The 24,634-nt window shown below is 40.6% G+C and overlaps 1 protein-coding gene across 11 annotated transcripts in view; it reads left to right on the plus strand.

Annotated features, from left to right (window-relative positions):
- Positions 1 to 24,634, plus strand: part of FOXP1 (forkhead box P1) — a 591,936-nt gene that overhangs the window by 251,862 nt on the left and 315,440 nt on the right. For 9 of the 11 annotated variants that reach the window (XM_053219058.1, XM_027042471.2, XM_053219069.1 and 6 more), the window contains one exon: positions 8,648 to 8,708. The exons of 1 other annotated variant lie outside the window; for it this stretch is intronic. The gene's annotated coding sequence lies outside the window, so the exon portion shown is untranslated. Of the gene's footprint in view, positions 1 to 1,071; positions 2,645 to 8,647; positions 8,709 to 24,634 lie in introns of those variants that run through there. One more of the 11 variants, XM_053219059.1, reaches the window with a different exon arrangement.

A 24,634-nucleotide genomic window follows, 5' to 3' on the forward strand; every position in this document is an offset into this window, starting at 1 on the left:
CGACTCCTTCCAATAATGAAGCCATTGTGCGCATCCTATCTGATCCGTTCTTGAAATGTTTTAGTAAGTCTATCTTACAACATTATAAGAAGATAATCAGCAGCCTTAGAAGGTCCCCATCTGGACTGTAGAGTTCTTTTACTGAAAGATGTTTTGCCTTTTTGAGATAGCTCTCGCGTTTCATCATCTGTTCCGCTGAGATGAAGTGCATATGAAAAGTCAGTGACTCTGAATCCATCTGTTGTTATTATTTTCCACTGATAATTGGCTTGAACAATGAAATGTCTGTGTCTGCAGCCTTTGAAACTGTACACCCTGTTTATTTTCTGGAGGCCTCCCTGCGACGCCCCCGCCCCCATTTTTTCTTCCTTCATTCTCGCTCAAGCTTACAGCCAGTGGCGCTCGTGTGAGGATGACATCTTTGACTCTGTGCATCAGTATGTGTCCCTCAGCATCTAAAGCTTGCATGCGGATTTTTGTCACAATCCCTGTGTCTGTGCCGCTGGCTCCAGTATCCAGCACTCATGCATGGATCCCTTACCTGGACTGTCTGCTTTATTTCACTGTCCTCATTAAAATATTAATTTCGGGTGCGGTATCTAATACCTATGGAATTAGATACTACCTATAATTGTATAATATATTCAGTTGCATCCAGGTTTGCACGATACAGAGCATTAATATTGGATTCCACTAACAGCACTTCCATTAGCTTGCTCAACCAGTATGAGATATAGATGAGCTGGGAAGCGTAACTACCCACCAGAACTGCCAAAACAGTCATTAGAAGCTCCATTGGGATGGACAAAGGCTTTTTCACAGTGATCTACTGATTAAATTTTGTTCTATGGTTTATTTGCATCAAGGTTAGATGACTGTCGTCTGGGGAAGTGGGTTATCTAACACCTTATTTGGAAGGTCATTTCGAGACAAAATAGTGAACAGAATAGGCGTCTTTAGTTTCTTTGGGAACCCTTCTTAGGAACCTGTGTTTTATTCTTTGGTGATGGGGGGGGGGTGGGAACCTTTAAAACATTTGTTTTCTCTTTTCTCCAAGTTATGCCGTAATGTACGGATGAGATGGGTTTTTCCGCCTGTTTGTAATTTTTCCCCCAACTTTTCAGTAGTATTCGTTTGCTTCTGCGGTAGGATGATACGGTCAGAAAGCAGTGTCGTGTTAATAAAACAGAACCTGGTTTCGAAATAGAAAGCTGCCTTATTTCCCTTGGCTAGCGTAAGTGCTGTACGTTCTCTGAGGCTGTGAAGGATGTGTGACCTACCCTTTCTGGTCCAAGTAGTAATGTAATCACACATCCTATAGCATTGCTGGATTTGCCCCCAACTTTACTATGTGGCGTTAGAAGGAAGTAGGTGAACATAATCTTATTTATGTTTCAATCGAAGTCATTTAATGCTACAAAAGTTAGTAAAAAATAATTAAGTTACTAAGGTCAACATGTGGCTGAAACATATGAGAGAGGTTAGAGGGGAGTGAGCTGAGTCCCTAGCCGGAGTAAAGAGGAAAGGCCCTTGTGAAGTCCCAATGCCTGCGTGTTTTTCCTTTGGCTTCAATTCCTCGGTTCTCAGGACAAATTATGTTGAGGTATGGCATATTTTCTGCCGAAATGGAGAAAATTGTTGACTGTAATTATGTTATTTAATTGAAATTATAAGTGGTTGAGGCCACTCAGTTAAAAGCATCCGTGCTAATCTATGGATAATGTTTTTAAATGAGTGGTCATGGATTGATGACATTTGAAAGGCAGGCTTTTGGGGTGTGATTTTGGAAGACACAAATTATGTTCCTTAAATCATTAGTGAACTAACGAGCGTAAAGTGGCATGGTTTTTGTTTATCTGCTCTCATTAAATATGTGCCCCTATTATCTGTGTAACTGTGTGTATTCATGTACATACATGTGTAGGTGTGTGTAATTTATTTATGTAAAATTTTATGCATATGTAAAATAGACCTTTCATAAGCGTCAGTTCATAGTGCAAACAAGCACACACAAAAAAACCCAGAATATATCAGGTATATCTCTGACCTTATATTGTGACTGAGAAATGTGATTGTTGATCACTTCCAGGGAATGTTAGAGATTTAAATAGAAGCTATAGTAAAACTCCAGTGATGTGTCTTATCCCAACTTCTTTTTGAAGTAGCTGGAGATAAAACAATAGCACTATATTTTCTACCCCCTTACCCCCCCCCCCCCCACTCCAGGAGTGAGTTCTTAATTACTAATGAATGCAATTCATTTTAATTGTTATTATAGCAACATAACATTTAAGTGTCTCCTGTTCAGTCCTTGTGCCCTGGAACAGGCGGTGTCTCCTGTCAGAGAGAGGACAGGTAGAAGGCACAGCAGGCGTCTGATTGAGCCAGTTATTCATTTGCTGAGTGTTTGTGTTTATGCAAAGGGGCCTCTTCCTGCATATTTAATCTAGAGTAAGGCAGTGGCTTTTGTTGTGTTGAGCCCACATACCTTCAGTCCTTCCTCACACTGCCGCCAGCTTGGGATCCCTGAGAGCCCGCAGGCTTCCAAGCGCCTGTAGTTTCTCCCTTACAAACTCTCAACTTTCTTCCGTTGTGTGAAAATTGCCTCTCCGGCCCCAAAGCTTTCCTTCCTCAGCATGAACCGGTAAGTGTGTGCGAAAGCCAAGGCTGATACTTTGTTTCATTTTACAAATGTTGAGAGGCTACTTTCCTGCTCTTCTGGGCGCCTCCTGCCAGCGACCTGGGTCCTGGTTCCTGGGCCGTTGTCAGTTGCTGGCTGCATTGATATAGACAAGTGCAGGTGCCTCTTAGGAACCGTGGCTGGATTTTGGACTGGCCGAGAGAGCCTCTTTGGAATGGGGGCGGGGGAAGGGGGGGCAAGCGGGGGGGGGGGGCGAGAGAAAGAGAGAGAGAGAGAGAGAGAGAGGAACAGCTTTATTATTCTTTGTCCTAACAAATCCTGTTTTGTAACTGTCCTGGAGATAATGCTGCCATTGTTTGCTAAAAGCCTTCAAACAGTGTGGAAGACCGAACTGTAAGAAAGCAGTGAAACTCTGCTGCTGTATTGTCTATACCCGGGCCAGGGTCCTCCCCGAAGCTCTGTGCTGGAATAGGAAGGGTTTTCTTCAGTGGAAATCGAATCGTCTCTTCATTGATATTAATAGCACACTAGAGAGGTTGGCCATGATGCTCAGAGAGGCGGTCGGGAGGGAAGGAAATCTGATCTTGCTGGGGGTGTGTGTGTGGGGGGGATGACAGCCTCTTGGCCCCACCGTAGAGGAGACATCCATCCAGGCTCAGCCTGCATAATGGCATCCTGGCTTAACTGTTTGCTCTAGGAATTTTAATCTTGAGCTGTTTGTTTTACTATCTGGGGTCTTGCTATTTTTTGTTCCTGTACTGTCTTTAGAAAGCACCATATTCAGGGTCTAATCCAATCTTTTAAAAAAGTGGATTAAAAAAAAAAGACTCAGAGAAATTGATGTACTGTGCACTTAGATCATTCTGGGCTATGATGGTAGGATTCTGCTTTCTTTTAGAGTGTTATAATTTCAAAAATGACTCGCCACAACTAAGAAGGATGCACCATCCAAGGAAGAGATGTCCTATGTAAAGATATTTCAGGGACCAGGAATTGTGTCCAGGGTCTAAAAGGAGTTTTCATTACCAGTTAACTGTTGCCTCTGCTTGAGTAACTCTTTTCAACAGAAGAGTGTGCTGTTCTCCCGCAGGTTGGAAACTGTGAGAATTTAAATAAAATTTCATCAACCTTATTAAAATATGTAGGGAGTTGGGTCTTCTTGGGTACAAATCAGTCTAGAGACTTCGAAGCATTTATTAACAGTGAGGCTGCTGAAGGTTTTTAATAATAAAATTACAAATACCCTATCTAATTGTAAGTATATGACTTTTATACTCGGTTTTTAAGGGGAAAAATACTTTTTTTTTTTTTTTTATGAGGAAAAGTAACTCCGTGAGAGCACCTTCTGTGATTAGTGCTATTGTATTCTTAAATTTTGATTGATAGAGATAATAGTTTTCACTTAAAAATACAGACAGGTACTTTAACTTTCCATGACAATAGCTATTTGCATTTCTTTTATCTTTTTGTTTAACATTTGTGGGGGTTGGGATGGATTTGATTATTAACTCTTATTGCACACTAAAGGTAAATCTAAAACAAAGGCTTTGTTAGAGCTTCAAAGAGAAAACAGCAAATATTGTTTTTAGGTTTCAACATTTAAAGGCTGTTAAAGGATACCTATAAAATATTTTCACATGACCACGGCCAGGGTTTTACTTTTCTGTAAGGTAAGAGAGAGTAGTTTCTCCCAGTGAGATGGACCCATGTGGAGCTGTCGCTGGGCTGACTGCCAGCCTCCAGTAATCTCGCCGGTTCGCCTTGGCTGGGGTTGCCTATATCCTGTGGCTTAACCTTCGAGTTGTTTTAGGTTTTTCTTACTAGAATGGACCCCAAAGTTAGGTTCCATGATCTGGCGAGAGTCACAGAGGGTAAGGAGAAAGGAAACAAAGTGTTCCGTGCAGCCATAGGAGGGGAGGTTGGGGCATGGTGGTTGATTTCTTTGGTAGACCCAAGTACAAGAAATGTAGCGCTTGTAACCCAGCAGGCCTGGGTGGTGTCCTAGAGGCCCGAACTGTACAGCTCTAACTTTTTCTTTCTTTCCTTTTCAGTTTCCTTCTTTTGTTTTTCCTTCCCCCACCTCTTTGGCACTCCTGACGTCTCTCCCTATTTCTTCTTTTTCTTATTTCTTTTTTCTCTTCCTTCCCTGCCCTCTTTGCTTTTTTTTTTTTTCCCTGTAAGCCTGACTCAATATTGAAGTTATTAGAGCAGGGTGCCGGGGGGGGGGGGGGGGTGGGATCTTTGTGGTTGATCTCGGAGTGGATTTTCTTGTCTCGAGTGCAGAAAATGAAGTGACCCTTGTACTATCATTTTTCAGCTAGGCAAATTTGTGTTGATACGCTCCTGTTTTTCTAAGAAATGTTTGAAAAGACATTAAAATCCACGTGTTAGGAGTCACTGGTTAGAGACAGCAGTCTCTGGGAAATTGGCCCATATAGACCTTCTGTTTTCTTTGATGAAGTCTATGTCCTTTGATTGGAGTATTTGGGGTGTTGGAAGTTTGAACCGTGTTCCTGGGCTTTAAGAGAAAGCATTCTCTAGCCAGAGACAGATTACTGGACTTTAAGGAAAGCATCTGCTACCTTCATTGTGGGCCAGGAGCTGGCCCTGACATCCTTGCATCCCCGATGACACTGATGGACAGTGGATTTAAGGCATCATTTGGGGGACTGAAGGTTAAGGTGAAAAACGTTGGCCATCCTTCATGGTCCCTTTGTATAACTGTATAAAATGAAACACAATGCAGAAGTCCTGATGCAAAGCATTCCCTTTAGCTGCCATGAAAGAACGCGGGGAAATACTCATAGCGGGAAAAGTAGAGAATATATTGTTCATTTTCAGCCTTGTGAAACGAAGTCAAACCTCCATGTTTACCTGCAATTGGTTCCAACTGGGCCATGCCAGTTGGCATTATGTATTATTTATTACATGGATTAAATTAGGGGCCAAAGACACCCAAACAAAGTATGACATTGAAGCATTGTGGTAACCTAAGAGGTCTACAGAATAAAATTCTTAAGGAGTGGGGGGATGGGGGTTGGGAAGGTGGAGGAAGAGGAGAGTACCTTAAGTTTTCTAATGAATGGGTTGCTGCTGAAGATTGGTGTCTTACCCACGGTCTTTATGGTCAGCACATTGATTCAGATAAACAACACTCTTGCGAACAGCAGTGAGGAGGCCACACCAGGATCACTTGTAGTTGTTCACAGGATCTTAACTGTACAGAGAATGACATAAAGGAAAATAAGTCATTTCTATTTACCGTATTCCTGGCTCACTTTTAAAACCTAAAACCAATAGGAAACTTCAGAAAGAGAGGAAAAAGAAAATGTAATTCAGATGGTAACGGCGTTTTCAAAGAAGAGAAGTGGGCTGGAGGGGAATATTTTTCTTTTATCTTAAAAAAAAAAACAGCTTCACATAATTTTAGTTTTGATGCTTGTGCTGTGAGTAAGCATTCAGGTAAACAGTTGATATATTTGATAAATAAAAGTGATTGTTCAACAAAGAAAAAAGAAAATAGTTCTGGAAATGGAAGTTTTACACTTTGGAAGAAAAATGAACTGCAGACTGTTGTCCTAGTTGTTGATTTCTGATTCTTCTAGGCTCGTAGTGATGCAGACTCAGGCCCCAGTTCTAATCCCTAATTTTCTTGTCTGTTATATTGACACATTTCATTTAATTTAGCATGATGGCAAACAGCTGTTGAACTATTCATCTTTTCTCTGCAATGCTAGAAAAGTACCTTTCCGATTACTTGGCTAATGTATCCTAAAAACTAAAATCGACAGAAATAAATAAATGAGTGGTCAAATGTGGATATGCATTAAAATTTATGGAACCTCAGAATGGAGGAAACCATGATTTGTATCCCACTGCCAATTTTTTTTTTGTATGAGTAAAAATTAAAAGTAGCCAATTCTGTATTGCTTTAGTAATTGTACGTTGGAGGGTCACTTGTATAATTTTGTTTCCCTAGGGGAAAATTACACTTGTAAAATCTATGAGGGTAAATCAGCTTATAATTTTGCTCTGTGTTCACTGACACACGGTACTGTGTAGACAGGTGCGTGGAGAAATAGCCCATTTCTTACCTGAAATCCTCCTACAGGTTTGAATACAGGGTTCAAGATAACTTTATTCAAAGTAGGCATTTTTGCAGTGTGTTTTTTTTTTTTTTCTTAAATTAAATTTTAATAAGGTCCAGTTGTTTGCCGGGCCTATATGATAGCAATCTCATCTGCATTGCAAAGCCTAATACTGTATAGATCTGACTGCCAAACATGCAAAAATAGATGCAACTCGATAGATTAACATGAAAATTAGTTTAGAGAGCACGCATTGGAGAACATCTCAAGGAAAAAGGAGGGAGGATGGCTGTTCTTGCCTTGAATTGAGTAGAACCTGCCAGTTCGCTTACTTTCCATTTAAGATTGCCTGAGTGATGAGATGGAAATTTCTGGGGTGTAAGATTGCTGCTGTTTCTTGTATTTAATGTGCTCTTTTCGCTTGGGAGGCCGGGGGCTGCTTTGCCAGCCTCCCCATTACCTTGAGGACCCCAACATGCTCCCTGTTTTCTCACCACCAGATGCCTCGTGACAATTCTCACCAGTGGAGAAACCAATCCTGGAGTCACACATCAGCAGTGTGCCTCAAAATTTTCATTTTCAATTTGAATTGTTTTGTGTAAAAACAAAAAGGTTTGGGGCGGGTTGCAAAATAGTAATTTTAAGTCCCAGGGCTAGGGTTTTCCCCCACCCAAATGGTGAACATTTATGGTGAAAACCTCCAATTTCCTCTTACAGTAAACATGAAAATTATGATTTCACTCAGAGCCTGCATTTTTTTCCAATCTTTATGGCAAGAATCTGCATACACTTGCTTGTGGAAATGTCATAAATTGGCCTCAGATCAATTCCTCAAAGATAGTACTCACCAAAGTGCCACTTTCGTATTTTAGCCCTTGTGAAGAAGATTTAACTCTTCTCAATAATGTTTGCCTTTCCACATTCAGGGCTGACAGCGGAGGGATAAGCAGGGATATATTCTGTATAAAATTAAAACCACTTCATTACATATTGTTCTGAAGAGTGAGCAAAAGGATATTAACATTTTAGGAAAATGGTGATCTGGTCTTAGCATCTTAAAAAAAAAAAATTACATGAGCATTTGGTCAGCTGATGGGGAATGAATCCTGTACCCTGTCGGTAACTTGATCTAAATTAATAAACAAATGTTTTTCTTTTCACTTGTGCCATATGTTGATCCCAGTTACATGGGCAGAAAGAGGCAGCTTGTAATGTTTCTTAAAGGATTACACACTGTTTTGCATAAGAGAGTATATGCAGATGCAGGATAAAACATGTTCCAGGCTTTCTTTGTGTTTTAGGGAGCTTGATTTCAATTGTTTATTTCATCTGACACAAACCATTTTTATTTAACTTGGTAGATCTGGTAGATATAGGCTAAGTGGAAAACACTGTGTGAACAGCTTTCACCAACCGATTAACCACCCCCCCCCCCCAAACTTGCAGATCCTGGTTCATTTTGAAAGGTCCAGGTTGGCATAAAGGCATCTCGTCTCTCAGAACTCACTCTCTTCCTAAGGGGGAAAAACCCCACAAGCCTGTGCTTTAATGAAATCAGAGATGTCGTGGATGCTAACCAAACAGACACGTTCAAGGAGCAGTCTGGTTTCCAAAAACAAAAGCCTATGAGTCACGTATTATTGCACAAGAAAATAAATTGATGGAGGAAAGATGAGAAAAAGTTCATATGCAAAATTCGCAATGTTTCACCTTGACTTTTTCCACCCACGTTATTTTTGTTGTCTTGAGGAGCTCACCGGCCTGTGCACCGGATCAGTGGTCTTGGGACTTGTTTTGATTAACTCTGAAAGTCACTTGCCATGAAATGTGCCGGAGTTCTTTTGCATCTGTCCCTGGCAAATAGGTGGTTGCTCCTTTCTCTTGACATTCAGGTTTTGATGTTCTCTTTTGTTTTCAGGGTAAGAAGTGACCTTTTGAGGTGACTATACCTGAAGATTGCTTTCCGGAAGCCAAAAAAGGTAAACGCGATGTGATTCGTGGAATTCTATCTAGGGCTGTGTTTACCACCTCTAGGTATATCTGAATTCACTTCTTTCCCAATCTACGTAGCTACCAAATGTCTGTGAATTTATTTATGTAAATATTATGTTATAGCATCATTTGGGAGATGTTTACGGAAAAGATTGCCCTGAAGAAATGGTCCACAGAGTGACATTTTTCTCCCAAATATGATCAAACTTCCCCTTTGTTGAAGCTGATTTTGTTGTCGTTGTTGTTGTTGACTTGGTGAACCCAAACTTTGACAGGAATATTCACATCACAAAAGCGGTGATTCATAAAAATTCGCTTGCTCCAAACGAGAGTAGCCCATGTCCCTGTTCTGTGCTGAAGTGGGGTCATCCGATTGATGTTCATCTGGCGGCTTTACAGTCACCTTCTTTCAGAAATTAATAGTCATAGCACCATAGCAACACAGCACATTGATAGAACTGCAGAGCGGCGCGGGCCACATCCCTGTGATGTCACCGCTAGGCTGCCTTGTTCTCTTGACCTTGCTTGAAAATCACATGAGTATTGGATTTTAAAATTAGAAGTTTTCAGAGAGACTAATGCAGCTTGATGAATTAAAGCTAAATTAAATTTTCTCAAACTCACTTTTGGGAGGGGGAACAAAAAAGCACTCTGTTTAAAATGGTTCTGGATGCTACATTATTTTCTCGATTCCCAAAGTCTCTCTTTGGTGCTCATCTCACACAAGTTAATCTCGCAGGCCGTTTTAATGGCCGCTGTTTCTCTTGTAGAATCTTCATTTTACTTTTGAATTTTGGCCAACGATAGCTCCATTCGATTTAGTAGATTTGTGTCTGTTTTAAAACAGGTTACTTGAGGGCCTGGTTGCACAAGGCCTTCACTCAGATATTACTAAATTAAGTTTATGAATTTGTAAGACACAGACTTCTTATTCTTCAGGTGAACCTGTTTTGGGTTTTTTTTTTTTCTTCTTTTGGAATCTTTACAATGTGAAGATTCTTAGATTACCTTTGTGTTTCATCTCACTGAGCATTTTGAGGTTCTAGAACGTATTTTACGGGTATGGATTTATTTTTCTAGTTGCGTTCTTCTGGCACACTTGATCTGAGGTCAGAAATCCAACTTGCCCCGTTTCACCATCTTTGTTGTCTAAATTAAATCTTTGTGAGAAGCCTCAGATTGTCCTCTGCAGAAGACAGCTCCTTTTATATGCTCCAGCGCGGAAAGGGTTGATCCCAAGCAGTTTTGGGGCTCATCAAGTCAGGGCGGGACTTTTGACAAAGCTCTTCCCCTTGCTGACGCTCAGTGGTCCAATATTAAAAATGAAGGCTTTGTTAATTTCAGGGATCTGCAAACTTTGCATGTCAAGGGCCATACGAATTATTTTCTGTTGGCGGGCCATCCCTTCCTTGCCACGAATTATTTTCTGTTGGCGGGCCATCCCTTCCTTGCCACGAATTATTTTCTGTTCCTGGGCCATTCCTTCTCTGCCACAGCTGCTCAGCTAGGCAGCAAGTTTGTCTCCCGGTGTCTCTGAGCCCTGCAGAATCTCAGTCCAAGATGTTCCTCATGCAGAACTGTGCCAGGTGTTTTAACTCATCTTGTGCCTTTAGCAAAGATTTCTGGCAAAGCTAAAAACTGATTAAACAAAGCTGAATATATGGTCGAAGAGATGAAATACTCACCTTGAGAATTGCGTTACCCCACAGCCTCAAATACGGGCATCCTAAGTGGGTTTTCATTGTTTTCTCTGGAGTCACCTGTAAGCATGAATTATTTTCCCTGTGACTTGATGTCTTTATGATGGCCTATGCTAACACCCATGACTTGAAAATGTGCACGTTTGAATTTGTGCGTTGCGATTTGTTTCCAATTCTGTGATACTGTTCAAAGTTTAAAATACCGTGAGTCAGGGGCAAGTTTGGGGAGAAAAAAAAGTTGCTAGGAATTTTTCATTAGTGTTGACTAAGGGAGATAGTCCATGGGGACAAAAATTTGTTTCTGCATAATTAATATCAAGGACATGTGATATACTGCAAATAAGGAATGCATTGTCAAATGTCAGGAGCAGTGAGAAATTTTGTCCTTCTGATGGCTCTTGTCATGACACAATGGAAGCTGATTAACAAATTCATACAATTTTTAAACTTGACTGCTAGGAAGCTCAGAGTAAGAGTTTTTGCTCAATGTCTCTAGTTTTTGTTTTTTTTTTTTTCACATTCCACATTTTTTGTTATTGATATCTTTTTATATAAACTTTGTATCTCTTACCCCCAGTTAACATTGTGTTAATTTGTTTTTCTTTTATAATATCAATTCTTTTATTTGACCCTCATTTCAAATTTTATTTTCCTTTAGACATCAGTTAAGGTGCATAGACCTAAATAATAAATCACCTGTATTTTTTACCTTTTAACGAGCTCAAAGATCCTTAAAACATGAATCCTTATATATTTTGATCTCTTATATATGAAGAAAAAAAAGTTTGTTAAACTGTAAAATCTAAAAAAGATCTGTAAAATGGTTGGAATGGCTAGTGTTTCTCCCCAGGGAATAAATCTTAAACAGAGAAGATCATGCTATCCAGTGATGATCGAGAAACCAGCACCATCTCCAAATCATCAAGAAGAGGTAGATTCAGATGCCAGGAGCTTCTCAGTAAATGCCATGCCCGCATTTGAAATCTGGGAATCATTAACAGTCAGCATAGATGCAAATAAATATGTCTACATTGGCACTATGGGCAACACTAGTTATGTGCATAAAAGTGGCCAGGCATATTCAGAAAAACAGATGAAGCCATTTTTCAAATTTAGATTCAAAGGTCTGACGAGTCATAAGTAACAGTTATCTTACTTGCTAGCGATGTGACAGTTTTCTTCCAAGTCGATCTGAGCACTTTACAAAATGGGTTTGGTTGCCAGCGTTCTTGAAAGGTGGGTGGCAATCATTATAATTCCCACTTTACAAACTGGGAAGGTGGTTCCATAGATGATTAGTAAGTTACCCATGGTCACGTAGATTTTCAAGACTGGAGGGGCGCCTGGGTGGCTCAGTCGTTGGAGAGTCCGACTTTGGCTCAGGGCATGGGTTCGCAGTCCGTGAGTTCGAGCCCTACGTCGGGCTCTGCACTGACATCTCGGAGTCTGGAGCCTGCTTCTGATTCTGTGTCTCCCTGTCTCTCGGTCCCGCCCCTGCTCGTCCTCTGTCTCTCTATCAAAAATAAATAAACATTAAAAAAAAATTTTTTTTTTTAAAAGAATGTCAAGACTGGACCTAAAGAGGCATGTTGCTCGGGTCACAATTCTATTGATGTCATTTTATCATGGCGGCCTTAGTTTGGTGACTTAATAAAGGTTTATATGTCATTTTCTCTCTGCTGTCCCCCAATGTTGGCATTTTACCTACATGCATTTTTGCTTAAAATTCAAATCCAGTTTGTAAAATTCATCTTCTTGTAGCAGTTCTGAGTGGCATTAGGAGTGGATGATAATCATCAAGACCATAAAGATTACAATTAACTGGTTATTTTTAAGGATTTTAGACATCTTCAAGCTTCACATTTATGTATTGGTTACCTTTTTTTAAATTTTTTTTAAGTTTATTTATTTTGAGAGAGAGAGAGAGAGAGAGAGAGAGAGAGGAAAGGGCAGAGAGAGAGGGAGAGAGAGAATCCCAAACAGGCTTTTTGCTGTCAGTGCAGAGCCTGACGTGGGACTCATTCACATGAGCCGTCAGATCATGACCTGAGCCAAATCAAGAGCTGGGTGTTTAACTGACTGAGCCACACAGGTACCCCCTTTAATTTCTTTTTTACAGCCAACTTATTTGTGAAAAAGAAACAATCTAAAAGCTAGTATAATCATTTCTACCCCCAGTTTGAGCTCTTTTTTGTTGGCTCAGGGAGTGTAAAGCATCCTTATAGACTCTACTCATTGTGTCTTGCATATTGTAAATTATATCTTGTTTGCAAATAAAGGTAAAAATGACTATTCAGCTACTTAAAATACATCCATTAGTTCTTTTGAAAGTGTGTATTTATTTGATGTAAATATTTAGTGGCAGTAAATTCAAAGTTAAATCACTTTCAAAATGACCACTTGATAGAATTCAGCATTTGAATTATGTGATTATTAATTCATCAACTCGTTAATGAAGACCTAACAACTTGATGTGTCTTCATTGAGCCACCAGATGACCACACTAGCTGAATCACTAGTTTATTCTGTTCAGTTAAACATTGAAGTCCTTCCCGCTCCCCCCTTCTCTTCACATATCCATGCTTGCGTTGTAACAGGGTGAAGACTAGCCTGGTACAACATGGAGACCCCACCATACAGTGGCTTAAATAAAATAGAAGTTTACTTTTTTCTTATGTAAGACTCTGGCCAGTCTAGCTTGACTGACAGGTTCTTTCTTTTGCTCTCCTACCTTGGGATTTTGTTATTATTCACATGGGTAAAGCATAGTGGAGAAGTCCAAGGCAAGCTATCGTCTCTGATGCAGATGAGTTAAAAATTGCACACATCACATCTGTTGACCCTTAATTGGTAAGATTATGGTTACATGGTCATAAGAAGCTCCATTGGCTGCTGGGAAGTATCTATACCAAGGTGTCCAGAGCATGAGAGTTTTGGAGAATAGATGTAAGGGGACATTTCGAACACAACAACTTGATTGATTGAATTGGCCCAATTCAATGATTTCTTTCTTTCTTCCATTCATTCATTCATACAAAAGTGCATACTGCATACATGCATAAATTCCTACTGTAGATATTTACTGATGATTATGATGATGGTAGATATTTACTGATGATCGCTAAGATCATAGCAGTACATAAGAAGGACATGGTCTTATGGGTGCCAGGTGACTTTTTTGGTTAAACGTTTGGCTCTTGATTTCGGCTCAGGTCGTGATCGCACGGTTTGTGGGATCAAGCTCCACGTGGGGCTCCGTGCTGACAGCATGGAGCCTACTTGGGATTCTCTCTGTCCCCCTCTCTCTGCCCCTCCCCTGCTTGCACTCTCTCTCTCTCAAAATAAATAAATAAACATAAAAAAAAACCAGACATAGTCTCTGTTGTCATTGTTTATATTATAGAGGGGAAGACAGTTATTATGAATGATGGTGATGAGCAGTGTTAGGAAGGGCAAATATTGGTTGCTGTGAGAAAGCAGTCTCTAAAGTGGGAGACCAAGGTATCAGGGATTTATGTATTTTAGCCTTATATGGAAGCTTTGTTAGGTTAACTTGGTTTTCTTGTATCTGTCATGCCAATGTTGTTATGAACGTTATCAGGCATGTTAATTTTGTTAATAGCTTTATTGAATTATAATTCATAGGCGATACACTTGTCTCATCTATTTATTTATTTATTTTAATTTTTTTTTTAACGTTTATTTATCTTTGAGACAGGGAGAGACAGAGCATGAACGGGGGAGGGTCAGAGAGAGGGAGACACAGAATCCGAAACAGGCTCCAGGCTCTGAGCTATCAGCACAGAGCCCGACGCGGGGCTCGAACTCACGGACCGTGAGAGCATGACCTGAGCCGAAGTCGGACGCTTAACCGACTGAGCCACCCGGGCGCCCCAACACTTGTCCCATTTAAAGAGCACCATTCATTGGCTTTTAGTTTATTCCCAGGGTCTGCAACCATCATCACAATCTAGTTTCAGAATAATTTCAGCACCCCAGAAAGGGACCCTGTAACCATTAGCAGTGACTCCCCGCAGCTCAGCACCTGACAACGAATCTACTTTCTGTCTGACCTATTTGGGACATTTCCCATAAATGGAATCATACGATATGTGGCCTTTTGGGAGTGACTTTGTTCCCTTACCATAGTGTTTTCAAAGTTCAACCCAAGCATTTAAATTTGTAACTCTCTTAACAACCTTAGAGTTGTTTGAGGTCTGAGTCTTAACCCAACAAAATGATGACCTGAAATACTCTCGCAGGGGATGGAATTGGGGGGAAAACTACTGTTCTCGTGTTGTTTATATTTTCATAGAACTGACTTGGCCTCCCAACAGTTAAACTTCAAAATTTAAATGTTTGCATTTTAAGTTAGCTGTTTTTAAACATTGTTAACCATAATGCTAAACCAAGTTACTCTGTAAACAAGAGCTGTTTCTCTTGAATGTTAGATTCAAAGAAAAAATTTTCTTAAATATTGATTTCCAGAGAAATATGCTCAATAGAGTTCGTTTTCAAGCGGGAGTCACTTGTTGAAATGTCCATCAAGGCGTATTTAGTAATAAAGACAGTCTTTGCAGCATTTATCACCTAGCGATATTTTTGCGCTGTGAACAATCAAAAATACAAAACCAACTACCAAATGGTCTTATTCATCTTTTTAAAACGATGTTTTTGTTCTTCCATCTGCCAAGGGCACCAATATCGCAGCTGCTCACCTTGAGCATCTTAGGAAGAGATTCTCAGTTTAGGTGACAACCTAACAGCTTAACAGAGATAAGAGGGAGTATTGCCTTTCTTTGGTAATTCAAAAGCCTCAGGAAGAAATTTGAAGCTTAACTGTACAAAAACTAAACCCTGTTTAAGGGAGCAGATCGGTGTTAACCTTGACTGTATTAGTACTACCCCCTCGTGTGTAGTAATATCCAGAACCTTAAAGGGGCAAATGTTCTATTGATGGTAGGATCCTTAGTTTGAGTCCATTTTGCAAGTTGACATTCTGTCCAGGACTGAGTTCGGAATTGAAGTTTATGGTATATTTTTAAAAGAGTCCTCGTGAGTGGTAGTTCACAATTGAAAAATGAAGATCAGTCGTTTAACCTTGTACTTCTCTGTCCTCGATCTGAACCGTTGTATTTCCATAGCCTTTGCGTGGGGGGTGGAGAGGGGGGAAAATGAAAAACTTGAAATCTTTCTGTTCTTTTCAAACGTACTCTTTGAGAAGTGTGAAAATCATGCAGATATCCCCTTGAATATTGTATATTAGCGCGTATGTACTATATAATTATAAGTCATTAGATATTTTGTTAATTAGCTGACAGTGCAGTGAGTTATTTAAAATTACCTTTTAACAAAACAGTCTTGCGTCATTGGATGGACGGTGATGATTTCGGTCTGTGGATTGGCATGGTACTTCAATTCCTCACCCTATCCCTCCAGGCCTCTTTTTCTGGAAACCTTTTTCCCTTTCAGAGGGTCCTGAGCAGTCCCTGGAGGTCAGAGAATGTGCCCTAAAATTCTTTCATTACAGATTACATACTCTGAAGTTTACTTAGAGCAGTGATTGGTCGAGTGAGCATTGGGACCCATTTGTGGGTTAGGAAATCAATTTAGTGGATTGTGCCCAAGAATTTTTAAAACCTGGAATAAGCATACAGTAGAGTAGAATAAAATAGAGTAAGCCTACACTGTCCAGTGTGGAAGCCACCAGCCACATGTTTGCAGTACAATTAGCCCAAACTTCTATGGGCTGTAAATGTGAGTTCGACAAAGTACTTCAAAGACTTTGTAGGGAAAAAAATATTTGAACAATTACTCTTTTTTGATGACACATTGAAATGATCATATTTTGGTCATGTTAGGACAAATAATATAAATTATTCAACTTAATTTCATCTGTTTCAGTGTAGTCGCATACATAAATGGCAGACATTATATTTCTAATGGACAGCTTTGCTCAGGTGGATGGGGAATTATTAAATATAATACACGGTGATAGGTGCTGGGGAGAAAATAGAGGAGGATAAGGGAGATGGGCTTGCTAGAGCAAGGGGTTCCAGCTGTAAATAACCAGGGTAGGTCTCTGTGAAGCACAGGCATTTTGAGTGAAGATGTAGCTTGTTCTAAAGAGAGCAAGTTGGCCAGTGTGGCTGAAGTCAAGTCATCCGGGGTGGGGGGGGGGGGGGGACAAGGTCAAGTAGTAACAAGGTAGGGGGTGCCTGGCTGGCACAGTTGGAAGAGCAGCTGGCTCTTGATCTCAGGGTCCTGAGTTTGAGCCCCATGTTAGGTGTAGAGGTCACTAAAAATAAGTAAATGCATCCATATATACATACATACACACACAAACTTTGGAGGGTGGGGGGAGAAGAAGTAAAAGGCCAGGCTGAGTAGGGCGTGAAGACTCATTGGACTCTTAGACATTTACTAAAATAGGGAACCATCGATGGGCTTTGAGGTGGGTTAAGATCTGACTCATGCTTTAAGTGGATCACTCTGGAAGCTGTTTTGCAAGTTGCCTGTGGGTGGAGTAGGCAAGATGATAGATGATAGGGAGGGGGACTTGTTAAGAGGCCATTGTAATCATCCCAGTGAGATAGGGTGATGGCCAGGGTGAGGATCACTAGAGGTGGTGAGAAGTACTTAAATTTGCTTTATTTGAAGGTAGAGCCAAAGGCTTTCCTAGTGGAATAGATGTGGAATTTGAACACATTGCATCGAGGATGACTCAAAGATTTTTGTCCTGGACGACGGGGTGGTATCCTGTCATGGATTGCTTGTGGGTAGAAAGGAAAGAGCAGAAGATTGAGGTTTGGGACCCAAGCAATTTCTGTAAGGACGGGGCTGCCATGATCTGAAATAGGGAACCCTGTAGGGGAGCAGGTTTAGGGTATAAAGGAAAAGAAATATTTAATCTCCCTTGTTAAAGCTGGTAAGGTACACTTTATTCAGGACCATCACACTAGGTATAGGGAACATTCCGGTGAGCTTTTATACGGGAGAGATTGACCTCAACTCCGAATACAGCCCTGGCAAGTAGGAAGTCATAGCAGGGTGTGTGTCAGTGGATGGAAAACTTCCAAGAGTAAACATCATGGGTAAGCAGAGGGTCTAAGCTAAACAGATCTCACAGCCCAGGGGGATCAGACATTACCTGGGAGATGATGGAAGATGAGGAATCCAGTCATATGTCAGCGGTGATCAGATACGGAAGGTGGTAGTAGAGGGGGTTGTGGTTCAACTGACTTAGCAGGGTTCTTGCTCAAACTGGATTTATAGGAAGGTGCCCACATGGATTCAGGAGCCTGGCTGAAGTTTGGTCAAGCCAAGAATCTTTGTCAAGGGTGGATGAGAGAAACCGGGAGCTCAGCTGTAGACGCGTGAGGTTTGAGCTGTTTGTTATTCACCCAGATTGAGATGTCAAGTGGGCATTTGGATATGTGGGTCTCGAAGTGTCCTAGCTGAGGCTATAAACTGAGGGTTTGTAACATGTAAGTAATATGTAAAGGCATGAACCCGGGTGAGCTCACCAAGGGAACAGTGGTACAAATAAAGGAGAGTAGGGCTCCAGGATGAGGGTTCTGTCGCCAGCACCATTAGGAAGCTTGATGACAGGATACAAAGAACAGTCAAAGCTGGCGGGAGATTTTGGGGATTTGGATGAGCCAGGAGCCTATGGAGGACATTGTTTAAAGGAGGAGAGCATTGTCAGCTGCCTCAGAGGTTGCTGAGATGTAATAAGAGATGATGAGAAAGAACTGGCCATTGTGTTTGTCAACATGGAAGTCATCGATAACCTTAACCACAGTCAAAAATGTTTTGAGTCTCATTCCCCTAATATACACCGGCTTCATATAACTACCAGTGTGCTTATGGTAGGCATTTTGAATGAAGTTTCCCGGAATAGTGCCTGTTCAGCACTCTTACTTGTTAAGGTCATCCGGCACCTCCACCCCTCGCCGCCCCACCCGGACAGGGGCCTAACTCTGTGATGTTCAAGTCACGGTACAGCCCTTGGAAAGTGATCAGAGCAAAATTCACTGCTACACCGAGGAATTTGTGCATTTTGCCCCTTTCAATTTATTCTTTCCAATGGTCGAGATAATACTACGTTTAAAGAAAAGGCAGAGGGAAAGGGGGATGTATTAACCATCGAAAGGTACACTGCAGCTTGGTGTGGTTAACATGGTCTCTAGATTAGTAGAGTACTAGTTTGTGCTTGAGCCACATGTCAGTCTGTGACCTTTACCTTATGGTAGTCTTTGAAGATACAGTCTTTGAAGGGGTCATCTGCCTTTCAACTTAACTAAGAGCATCAAAGATTCTGGCTTATTCAAAAAATCTGAAACACAGTTAACGCTTTTGAAATTTCTAGGCTGGTCCCAAATCATCAAGCATCTAGAAAATTATAGGTAAAATAATTTTTAAAATATTCTTTGTCTGTCTTCAGGTACTAATAGTTGTGGGTGAGGTAAGAATGTTAGCTATTTGTGGAAGATAATAAATGTACTTTTTTTCCCATTATAAGATGGCATTAAAAGATATTAGAAAAGCATGAAAGTAGAGGAAGAAAATGTCAGAAGAACAATTTTACTGGTGACCTCACCAAAAACAGTTCACCGTTTTGTCAGTATCCTGCCAGTATTTTGTATATGTAGATTTGTTTACATGTGGTCATACTGCACGGACTATTTCTTTTCCTGTTTTTAACCCTACAATCTCCAAGTTTTTTTCAAGTTATTATATGTTATATCTAAGTACTATTTTTAGGATTCTTTGGTGACTTCTGTTTTTGTGTTGTGTATTCCTGCAATGGTGGGGCTTCCGATTTTTTCCAATTAGTCATGATGTCCAGGATGTCTGTTTTGAACACCTCAAGTTAGCTCAGTCTCTTGAATTAGTTTTATAAATGATGTTGAGATTTTAGATTCTCATCCAGTTTCTCCCTCTACTTTTGAATAAATTAAAACGAATCTGAAGCACACATAATCACCCCTTGGACTGTATGCATTTTCCACAATTAGGAAATCGTGGTACCATTTACATTAATTTTGATTTCACAGTTTCTAGACTTTAAGCTGCTAGGCATCTTTTCTTCTGATCTGAATTGTTTCTTGGTATTTTCCCACTTTCCCAACTTCATTTTTAGCCTGTGGGCTGGGCACTTTGTGTTCTTTGAAGGGTCAGCTGTTCACCCTCTCTTTGTTTTATTATCCCAAACAATTGCTCCTTCTCTTTCCCCAGAGCAAGCCATTGACTTCTGTTTGCATTTGCATCTCCAAAATTTGCTTTGGTTGGGTTTCAGTCCGCTTACCCAGAAAGATTGAAATGTACTTACTGCTTTTAGAGTATAAAATTTAAGTTCTCTTCCCTTGTTCGCCGTACCTCAGCAGTATCGTCATTGATAGTGTAGGCAGTAAACATTTGAGTTCTGGTGAGGTTCACTGTGTTTTTAAAATTGAGCTGTGTGCCCCTCTCCTTTGTGACCATGACCCCATCTAATTTTAAAATCCCCAAGCAGCCATTCAGTGAAGTAGTCTTATAACTTCAGAGAGGGCCAAGGAATGTGGGACTTCTCTGGTCTCTTTCTTGTAATTTACTGAAGATGAAACCAACATCCAGGAAAGGAAAATGACATACCCCAGGCCACTGCATAATTGTAGCCCTCTGGGTTGGGAATCCCCGGCTCTTCTCCTACACCTTTTCCTTCCTTTTATGATATAATACCAAAAACAAGTGGAAATACTAAAATACGACTCTTAAAAAGTTGACTGTTAAAAAAACAGACCTGACAAAAACAAACATGTATTGTTTATGTATATATATATTTATATATATATATTTTTTATATATATTTATATATATATATATTTTTATATATATATATATTTTTATATATATATATATATATATATATATATATATATATGGCTCTTATCTTGGATTTCATTTACAGCGCTCACTCTGTTTTTTCCAGCAATGTTGAGGGAAATTACACCATTTACAAGTGTTTCACTGTATTATCTCTGAGAAACATCACCTGAACACATTCGTCTCAAACCAACGAAAACAAAAATTAAAATGTTCATCTCAGAAAATGCCCACTTTTCGCTCTCCTTCCCACCTCCATTTCCTCCTTCCCTCCTCTTCCAGCTTCTAGAATTCCCAATGCTTCTCCTTCTTCTTTCTCTTGCTCTTACCCACTCCTGTCTCTCCCTCTCTGTCTCCTGGCTTTGAAAGCTGATTGGCTTTTTCACCAAGGCCATTTGATGAAGATGTATATAAAAGTAGAATGTTCCTGCCAGTTGACTACTGTGCCTTTTAAAAATTGTTAAGTCTTTCCGATTCTGTGTCTCCCTCTCTCTCTCTGCCCCTCCCCCGTTCATGCTCTGTCTCTCTCTATCCCCAAAATAAATAAAAACGTTGAAAAAATTAAAAAAAAAAAAAAAAGAGGCGCCTGGGTGGCGCAGTCGGTTAAGCGTCCGACTTCAGCCAGGTCACGATCTCGCGGTCCATGAGTTCGAGCCCCGCATCAGGCTCTGGGCTGATGGCTCAGAGCCTGGAGCCTGTTTCCGATTCTGTGTCTCCCTCTCTCTCTGTCCCTCCCCCGTTCATGCTCTGTCTCTCTCTATCCCAAAAATAAATAAAAACGTTGAAAAAAAATTTAAAAAAAATTGTTAAGTCTTGTGTGTATGAGAATTTCAGTGTCCACGGCCCTTATCTGACTGATTCATACAAAGGAACACCTCCATGTGGCATTTGTTTTGCCAAGGGCTGAGGTACGGGGAAGGATAATTGTGTTTTCCTCATGTTTTTTGAGATATATATTGTCTCTTTGATTGAAGCTTAGACTCCAAGATCTCCCTCCCCCTAGTTATGGAATGGGGTTGACATCCTCTCTTTATTTCCGAATGTGGGATAAAAATACATGAAGACCGATATAGATTTGTCACTGGGAGCTTCACTAGCTAAGTTCTCATTATGTTATTAGCAATAGAAATAGAGTAGGAAATTCTTATGAACTTTATTTTCTTTCCCCGATTACAAATGTAAAACCAACTCATTAGAGGGAATTTGCAATTACAGATATGTCGATCACATATCAAAGTAAAAATAATCTAGAATCCTGACCCGGAGAATAACATAAATTTTCTGCCATTCTTTTTTCATTGAATGTATACATATTTAATAAAATCGCCATCATACAGTATATGGAATTGTCTGGCTCTTTTTAAAATCTAATATTACATGGTGAGCGTTTTCCCATGTCATGAAGTATTGTTAAAGACATCTTAAATGATTGTAAGCTGTGTCATCCTTTTACGTGTAATAAAATTTAATTAACTTTTCTTCATTATTGGCTGTGGAGGTTGTTTCCAGTTTTTTTGTCATATATTGCAGTGGACATATCTGTGCACAAGCGTTTCTCAAGTTTTATTTCTTTAGATCTATTCTAGAGGTGGAAATCGCTAGAAAAGAATTTATGGAATTCTTACAGGTTTTCCATACATCTTGTCACATTATTTTTCAAAATACCCCAATTTACACTCCTGTTAACATTGATTGAGAGTGTTTATTTCACTATAACTTTGCCAACAATGAGTATCAACATTTTTTGTTATAACTTGACTCATAGGAGAAAAAAAGTGTATCTCAATTTTTTGTTCAATTCTTTGATTAGAAATGAAGTCCAGAAATTTTGTTTCTTTAGGCTTTTTGCATTTTTTTCTTTTAAAATTTTTCCATGTTTACTTATTCATTTTGAGAGAGAGAGAGTGCACATGTGTGTGCACAAGCAGAGGAGGGGCAGAGTGAGGGAGAGCGAGAATCCCAAGCAGGGTCTATGCTGTCATCACAGAGTCTGATGTAGGGCTCGATCTCAGGAGTTGTGAGATCATGACCTGAACCAAAATCAAGAGTTGAATGCTCAACTGACTAAGCCACCCCGGTGCCCCTGTGTTTTTTCTAATTGTTCATAATTTTTGGAGCAGCCAGGGTTTGAGGGAGTGCGAATGAGGAAACCAGGATGCTGAGAGCACAGGGAAGGAATCCTGTCAAGAGGATGGTCCTTGATCAGTAGCCCTTATGGTAGGATTTCCAGAGGGAATTCACAGAGCGCTACATTGCAGCTTTGCTCTAAGTGTTAAAATTTGGGGCGCCTGGGTGGCTCAGTTGGTTCAGGGTCCAACTTCATCTCAGGTCATGATCTCATGTTTTGTGAGTTCAAGCCCTGCATTGGGCTCCGTGCTGACAGCTTGGAGCCTGGAGACTGCTTCAGATTCTGTGACTCCCTCTCTCTATCTCTCCCCTGCTCACTTGCCCTCTCTCTCTCAAAAATAAACAAAACATTCAAAAAAAAAAATCTAAGTGTTAAAATTGGAAAAGGCCAGGCCACTGGCACTCAGACTTTGCTGAGGCCACATCGAGAGATCTGGGGCTCACAAGCTTTCCAAAAACTTGGATGCTTTCAATGTATTCCTTTATTCACCAAATAATTAGTGAATGCTTACTTGTGTCAAGCACTCTTCTAGGCACCAGGGATATACTGGTAAACAAAAAGGAAAGGCTCTTTGCATGTGGTTAAGTTTCCCTTTTTGCTTGATGATGAGGACAGACAGACAGTTCTACATAAAGCACTTAGCCCGTAAGAGTCATGGTTGTTTCTCTTACTGCTAGTGCTGTTTCTCCGTTAGCAGCAGCAGCTCAAATAAGAAACTGTGGCCAGCCAGGTCCCTTCTGGAGTGTCCCTGTCACGCTTGGGGAAGGGATGCCGTTACGTGGCTGGTGCTCTCCGGCCCAAGAAGCTTCTCTCCATTTCTCTTTTAACCCCTTTATTAATAAACCCACTGAGCTAGTCTCCTCCAGCCCTGTGGTTCCAGCAGCCTGTAGAGAAGCACAGTGGTGTACAATTGAGCCGTAAGACCCTGGGGACAGAGCTGTGGACCTCACGGGAGCCCCTCCCATTGGCGTCTGGCCAGTAGGGGTATTGCCAAAGGCTGATAAGTGGGGGTGCTGCTAGGTGCACCCACCTCCTTGGGCATTGCCTCTGTTTAATCTGTAAGCTCAACCAGCTGATTCTCATCAACACCTGAAAGAGGGAATCAAAAAGAAAAAAGTAGAAAAGGAGAGTGTGCTTCCTCTTGCTTTCTCAGTGCTCTCGGGGATTCCGAACTCAGCACTGAATGGGGGAAGACTGGCCCAATTCACACTCCTGTTAACACTGATTGAGAGTGTTTATTTCACTATAACTTTGCCAACAATGAGTATCAACATTTTTTGTTATAACGACTCATAGGAGAAAAAAAAAAGTGTATCTCAATTTTTTGTTCAATTCTTTGATTAGAAGTGAAATCCAGAATTTTGCTTCTTTAGGCTTTTTGCATTTTTTTATTTTAAAAATTTTCCATGTTTACTTATTTATTTTGAGAGAGAGAGAGAGAGAGAGAGAGCGAGCGCACACGTGTGTGCACAAGCAGAGGAGGGGCAGAGTTCAGGCTTTCCCACTCCTGGGAATCACTCGGCAAGCGCCCTCCTGTCTGTGTACTTGCCTGGTTCCTGTCACCACTATTTCAAAACACAACTGATTTGTAATTGAGATAAACATTCTCAGTGCTGGAGTAATGAAGGGGTAGCTTGGGGTTGGGGACCCGGTGCCCCACTCAGAGATGGGGATTGGTGGGGGGGCCTCGTCTGAGTTTGGATGTGACCGTTCTTGGCAGGTCCCGACGTGTCAGTCAGTTGTACCCAGCTGAGACATGGGCAGAAGGAAGGGACCTGTCTCCCAGAGGTGCTGTGAGGATTATGTAGAGAACAGTTTGGTTAAGAGTTCAGGCTTAGAGGTCTGCTTTGCACGTCCAGCCCCTGCTACTTTTTGGCTTTGTGATCTCGTGGAAGCAACCGGCTTCTCTAAGCCTTTTTTCCCTTATCTAAAAAAGTAGGGACTTGGAAGTAGTTGGAAGATTAACTGAGCTATTCCAAGGAAAAAGTGCTTAGAGCAATGCTTCATATCCAAGAAGGGCTCAGTGATGTTGGCTCAATAATGTCTATTTTTATTATTAGCACAGTGCATGGGATGTAGTAAGTTCTCACGGACGTTAATATATTTTACTGTTAATTTACTTTAAAGTTAATGAAAATGGTTTCAAATGGCTGTTTTTATTGGGGAGAGTCTATTTAGAGGAAATAGAAATGAAATAGGCATCCTGATACCTGAGGTT

Source organism: Acinonyx jubatus, chromosome A2, assembly GCF_027475565.1.
Source record: "Acinonyx jubatus isolate Ajub_Pintada_27869175 chromosome A2, VMU_Ajub_asm_v1.0, whole genome shotgun sequence".
NCBI lineage: Eukaryota > Metazoa > Chordata > Mammalia > Carnivora > Felidae > Acinonyx > Acinonyx jubatus.